The sequence below is a fragment of the Crassostrea angulata genome, chromosome 8 (genome assembly GCF_025612915.1).
Source record: "Crassostrea angulata isolate pt1a10 chromosome 8, ASM2561291v2, whole genome shotgun sequence".
In the NCBI taxonomy this organism is placed as follows: Eukaryota; Metazoa; Mollusca; class Bivalvia; order Ostreida; family Ostreidae; genus Magallana; species Magallana angulata.
The window spans coordinates 32,457,690-32,464,816 of record NC_069118.1 but is presented as its reverse complement, the minus strand read 5'-3'; the positions used below and the strand labels follow the sequence as shown (position 1 = coordinate 32,464,816).

General features: G+C 33.7%; 1 pseudogene; it reads left to right on the top strand.

Moving 5' to 3' along the window:
* Positions 1-771: 771 nt before the first annotated feature.
* On the top strand, positions 772-6,663 carry LOC128158783 (ubiquitin-like modifier-activating enzyme 1; annotated as a pseudogene).
* Positions 6,664-7,127: the final 464 nt, after the last annotated feature.

Genomic DNA, 7,127 nt, shown 5'->3' with positions numbered 1-7,127 from the left:
AATTAAAATTGCTTATTTTATTTGTACATGTACTAATATATGATCGATAGTGGGGTAATTTCGTTATTTTGACTCCATGAGTTATTACAACATTGTTACACAATATATGTTTTTTTTTTAATCATGAAATCATGAAATTAGTAAAAAATCAAAAAATTCAAATTATTTTTATAGTTTATAAAATAACTGTAACAAAGTTTACAGCAGCACTTTACAAAATAATTGAAACAATTGAGTCCATGAGCTCTCCTTACTCCGGTCCGCCACTGAACATAAAAGAAAAGTCTCAGACACTCGTTGGAAAGCAAATAAATACCTTAGACAACGCCCCTCCCCGACAAAATTTTCCGGATCTGCGCATGGTCAGATGTCAGGCACGTATAGTATTTACCTTTAATATTGTTATTACTAACCATAAAGTTTTCAAATCTCTGTAAAGAGGAAATAAAGTTTGAATGACTGAATGAACGGACATGGAATTTGGTTTCTGTTGGAGAATTTGAAAATCTTTAATACACTGTCAGGATCTATTTCAATTTTTCACTGTTTTCAATATTTTGGATATGACTTCACAACTGATTTTAAAATGTCTATTGTTGCTCAGGTGAGCGATGTTATCCATAAGCCTCTTGTTTTTAATCTCTCCTTTGCATGCTTTAAAAAAAAACAACAACAAACAAACCAAGTCTTAAATTGAACATCAAGGTCAATGATTAGTGGTAGAATCTAATTGATGGTAAAAATTTTCCCATTCAGAAGGGATTCTTTTTCATGAATTTTAAAGAAATTTATAAGCATGTGCACAAAAATTGATATAAAATTCGCATTGAAAAAAAAGGTTAAAAAAAAAACATTCTTTGGTAAAATATCATAACTTCTAAAACAATATATATTTTAATATAACTTTTTTTTCAAAATGCAGATGTTGATGCTTTGGAAAATCTACAAAAGGACTTGCCCCCTGTGGAGAAAGTAAAGGCCATAAAATTAGTCGAGGTAACGAGTTCGTTCAAGAAAGACGATGATACTAATTTCCACATGGACTTTATCGTGGTTGCGTCCAATTTGAGAGCTGAAAACTATGACATTCCGTTAGCAGATCGGAGCAAGGTATACTGAGGATGATTAATGAATTAAAAATTAATTGAGGGTGGTTTAGATATGGTTGAGTTAGTTATGTAAAATGTAAAATGTACATGTTAGTCAGTTCTTTAGATACTTGACATTAATGAAATGTCCGAAGCATATGTAAGCATCCAACTGTATGTTACAAATGTATTAAGTATATATAAACATGTACATGAATAGGAACACATCATTAGGCTGTTTTGATTGGGTCTTTATGTGAATGTTTTGATTGGACCGATCTTAGGATTTTTAAATATCACTGATGAAAGATATATGCTGTTTATCAAATAATCAAGAATGATATGCACTACAGCCTAATTTCTAAAATAAAATGTAAAGAATTAAATGATTCAGAGTAAGTTGAAAGATCATCCCAGTTATTGCTACTGTCTCAACCGAAATCACTTGTCTCAACCGAATTGTGTGGGTTTAGACTGTTTTAACCGTTCTGTGTGTTTTAGTTGAAATTCTCTGTGTGTCTCAATTAACGGCTTGGGTAGATATATAAATCTTTGCCTTATCCTTTCTGAGACAATATTTACTTCGTTGGACGATCCTAAATAGGTTGTATCCCAGAAGCTTGAAAAAGAGGCAGAGAGTGGGCAGTAAGTAAAGGTGTTTATTCAAAGAGCGCAATCGAGTAAGTCATCAAAATAATTATAATAAAACAACCCGGTCTCGTTTAACAATATGAATAAAAACCTGATCAGTAAAATGAGGAGACCGTGGTTAATTACAAAATGAACAGTACTATAAACAAATAAAATGATACTGCAATAAATTAATTCATAAAAGTTTTTGACTTAAAAATATACCATCAGGTGTCAGTGAAAACGAAAGTGAAAGTACAATTGTTTACATTAGTGACTAACGTCAGTCCTAATAAATCTATGATTGCACGATCTTAAACTATATGATATAAATATGTATTTTAAAAAAATCATAACGGAAATATTAGTTAACTCAAGTTAAACAAATTAAAACACTTACACAGTATTAAGAAAAGGATTTTTGCGCGTCATCTTTGCTTCATGAACGATTTGCAAACGAATAACAAAAAGCCTATCTCCCTACATAAAAGAGTTCTAATTGTTCTAAACGCGCTCGGCAAACCTCGGCTGATTCCGTTACGTACATCGAGCGCCGAGATGTGCCGAGTTCTCTTAAGTTAAAAAGTTTATTTAAATATGTAATTACAGTATAAGAAATAAAATTTTGAAAGTATAAATGGTTCGAAAATGCGTGCGACCATAAAAAGCTTAAGAACAGTATCGCTACCTATAAACGCATACAAATTAATGAACATAATATAATGAACAGAATACATAATTCCTAAAACTATTGAATTGCCTGATAATAACACTTAGATTAAAATACTGACAATAAAATAAAATAGTTTACGCAATATAAAAACGTACAATACATAAGTTTACATACCTTGAAAAAGAGGCAGAGAGTGGGCAGTAAGTAAAGGTGTTTATTCAAAGAGCGCAATCGAGTAAGTGATGCGCGTAGCCCAACTCTCGCCTGTCGTAAAAAAATTAGTTCTTGAAAAACTGCACATATGAAATTAGTGACTGTTGCGTATGTTTAGAAAAATGTAAGTAAAAAGACAATTAACGCGTATTGATAATTAACACTGAGTAGGAACTACATTTTTGCTAAAGGGGCTCAACTTGAGTAAATAAGAGTCCCATGTATGACACCTGGTGTTTAGACAGTAAATTGCTTCTCACATATCGGATAACAAAGAATTTAGTGACATCAAAGAAAAATGAGTATAAGAAGACACAAAATGACTTATCCTAAATAAACATGCCAAATGTTACAATAAAAGAATTAGCTTAGTACATGGGTCTTGGCCATTAAAGTAGTTAAGGAATTTCACACTTTTAAAACCATTGCTTTTAGAAATAAACAGAATGATTGAAAAACATAACATATTCTTATATTCCACAATTTTTCACAGATTTATAAATTTTAGAAAATTAAGGGTTTTAAAATTCTCTTTCTGTTCATTTGAATTATTAAAATAAAACGCTTTATATGAAACTGAATGAAAATATGTAAAAACATGTAAACAGTGAAAATATGAGTGTGACATACCCCCATGGCCCCAGTAGCTTTGGACCCCAAAGCTTTATATGAGACTGAATGATAGTGTTAGACAAAATGAAATTGTAAGTAAAAAAAATAAATATATATATATATACACATAGTACACATTTCAGGAGCTAGAAAACAAAGTCACATTAAGTATCAAAAACACAAGATATCATTATGCAATATAGAAAGAAAATTTTGAAATGTAAGTCTTGCCTTTCTAAATAGAATGATTGTCCAGCCAGAGAGCATAATAATTGGAAAGAAAAAAAAATGTAATATTGTATTGTTAACATGAGTTGACTGAAGTAAGTAAATATGAATATACAGTATTGACCTGTGGTCTGACCTTACGGCCTACAGCGCGCCTACACCTTATACCTTATACCCTTTACGCCAACATTCCCTCACCCGGTTCGTACTGCACACGACCGATGCAGATCCAGAAGAATTTCTCTAGCACCGTACAATCTACGCGGTCACAATTGGGTAACAACAACGCCGGGGGCTGCTGCATATATTTTGCAGTAGTCAGATCCTGGACCTCTTCAGCCAGCGAGTTCCCCCATTGAACATCAACTCAGTCTCAACGTAACAACGATGGACAACAAAAGTTCCAGCCGCCATAAACTATGCAGACAGTTTTCTCTGTTCATCACCAGGAAACAACCGTTAACTGTAGAAACTTCAGCTGTCCTCAAATGTCCGTCACCGGTGTAAGAAAATCAAAGAACAGAGGAAGAAATGTGATATTCCATTTAAAACACGAGGACGTGTTTTCTCCGGAGCGGTGGGAAACTATCACCGTACAAATTTCACTGTTGAATTATAACTTTATTTTGGACTTTACTTTTAAAATTCAACTTCTGTTTCGTAATATTTTCTCACAATTTATTTCTTACAAAGTTACAAGTTTATTTAGTGATTGACACTTTTCGGACTCTATTTGTGATTTCAAAGAGACAGAGTGCCACGTCTCAAGGACTGTTAATCTCTTAAAACAACAATGTGCAATTATCGGTTTTTCATTTTTTGGACATCAAAGACTCATTGAGTTTATTTAATTATTTTTTATCTGTGAACCTTTCACTCAGCTTACTTATGTCATCACCTGTCAATTTATACTCATTGTTCAGATCCTATAAATAATTATGTACAATTGTCAATCGGCAGTCTGGAATACGGCGGCTAGCCTCGGCCACGTCCGACTCACCCAGAGTCTTGAGTCCGGAGGCCACTACTGGCCATATCCGACTTGTTTGTAATATGTCTGCCTGTTAAACTATCGTAATGTTGCCATCGTTGAGTCTCAACCAATAAAAACGGAATCCTGCATCAATTGCCTGTTTATTTCTCTGGAACTGTATACTGGTGGACCTTCGGGAATACGGCAAACCTACCCTTCGTTTTTACCTTACGGCCTACAGCGCGCCTATACCTTATACCTTATACCCTTTACGCCAACATTCCCTCACCCTGTTCGTACTGCACACGACCGATGCAGATCCAGAAGAATTTCGTAAAATCTACGCGGTCACACTACCACCACCGCACTTATCACAAGCCTACTGGCCGTAGAACTCAAGGTATGTCTGGTCGTGAAGAGATCATAGCCACTCGTGCTTTGAGTGCAGGTTATGTTTTATGGCCTAAATTGTTCATGTACATGTTCATTTTGATTTTGTTTGAGCTACGTTAGCTAGGGAAAGGTTTGTGTCTTCTTCCAAGGGAAAACTTGGAAAACTTTAACTTCTAAGGATTTTGTTAAATGTAAAAATTTATTCAGTAAAATTTTCTTTTATGGGGGAAAAACGTAGATTCACCCTCTCTCCTGGAAACAATCCTGGATCAACTCCTGATCAAAAAATTTCGGAATGCATTTATTGTTAAACTTGTCTTTCGATGTATGGTAATTGCCACTTTTACAATATTAAAGTTCTCTTTTACAGCTTGTACAAGGACATAATAAATTAGAAAGCTACAAGAATGGATTTATAAATCTGGCCTTGTCCTTCTTTGCTTTCTCAGAACCAATCGCAGCACCCAAGAACAAGGTAACAAATTCAATCTTCAGGAACATTTAAATCTGTGAGATACGCTTCTGTGTGCTCTTCATCAAATACATGTACATGTTCATACTTTATGATTTTAGTATTATGACACTTACTTCACGTTATGGGACCGATTTGAAGTTCAAGGAGAGATGACGCTACAGGAGTTTTTAGATTATTTCCAGGTAAACTAATCTGTTATTAGACACATGTATGGTCCCATAATTGTCTGTCAAAGCTGGAATTAATTCCATATATCCAGAAACGAGTGTTCTTTAAACATTTTTTTAGCTGTCAATAAATATTATTGGACTCTGTGACTCTGTCGGATACTTTGATGTCACCTTGATAATTAAATGTAAGATGTGTGTATACCTTTGTAGAAAGAATACAAGCTGGAGATCACCATGTTATCACAGGGCGTGTCCATGTTGTATTCATTCTTCATGCCCCCCGCCAAACGACAGGAGCGACTGGGACTACCGTAAGTTAAATGTGTTTTAATGTTCTGAATTAATTATTATTCAGGTCTTGGAATAGTTAAAAAATTCATGGCAGAATGTTAATTAGACACAAATATTCTCAAGACAAAAATAATGAACTTGTAGAGATTTTGGTGGAACTGGATGTTTATAGCTCAGAGTAGATGAAGGTATTCTTGTGTCAAGACTAGTATAAGAAATTTTGTTTCGAAAACTGAACTATTTTAACAAACATTCAATTCATTATACTACAGTTCTGGGCTTGTATCAGAAGAATCAATTGACATGCATTAATATCTCAAGCAATGGTAGAAAAATCGACTTTATTTTTACTTCATATATGAACATTTCTATGCATTCTTATTTTTATCAAAATGATGTATTGAATTGCAGATTATCAGAAGTAGTTAAAAGAGTCTCCAAGAAGAAGATTCCTAGTCACGTAAAAGCTTTAGTGCTAGAGATTTGCTGTAACGATACGGAGGGAGAGGATGTAGAAGTTCCGTACGTTAAATACAATCTACCACAGTCGTAATGTACACACTGCCCTAGAGACCGCAATAGGTATCCCCACGAGTGGTGACCAGACACTAGACATTCTCATATTGAGAGACTTATCAACAAACAGTCGGACAAACGGATGACTGATGCACAGTCAGTGAAGTGCAATGAACATAATTACAAAGATTTTTCTTCTTTTTGACTGTTGTATATTTGTATTTCTTAATGATGTAATATTAACTTGTGGACTTGTGTAAAGGAAAACAAAGCAAACAATAATTTGATTGTCTTACTATAGTATTCTCTGTACACAGACAGGTTTGGTAGTGTGCATAATAATTTATTCTGTCTTTATGAAACTTTAAAAAAAAATGAATAGAATCATAAAAGTTTAACAAGTTGTTGTTTATTTTCTTAAAAGACTTCGTTTTCAACGAGTATTCTAATTTGGACTGTGAATCTTACCATTAAAGGGTGGATTGGGGTTTAGCTGACATTAACTTAAATTTCAAATGAGAATTTCTGATCACATATCATCCGTCCATCCATACATAAACTTTTCACATTTTCGACGTCTTCTTTAGAACCACTGGGCCAATTTTAACTAAATTTAGTACAAAGCATCTTTATGGGAAGGGAATTCTAAATTTTTGAAATAAAGCACGGAACGATTTTTAAAAGGGAGATAATTACAAAACAGTGAAATAAGGAGTGTGTCTTAAACATGTTTAAATTTGTTCTCAATAACTTCAATGCTCAATAACTTTGACTCTGGACCAATACTGTAGCCTGAAGAGGGTTCAAAATTCAATATGGAAAAACATAAGGAAGGTGTTCAAAATTCTTCTCAAGAACTACAATT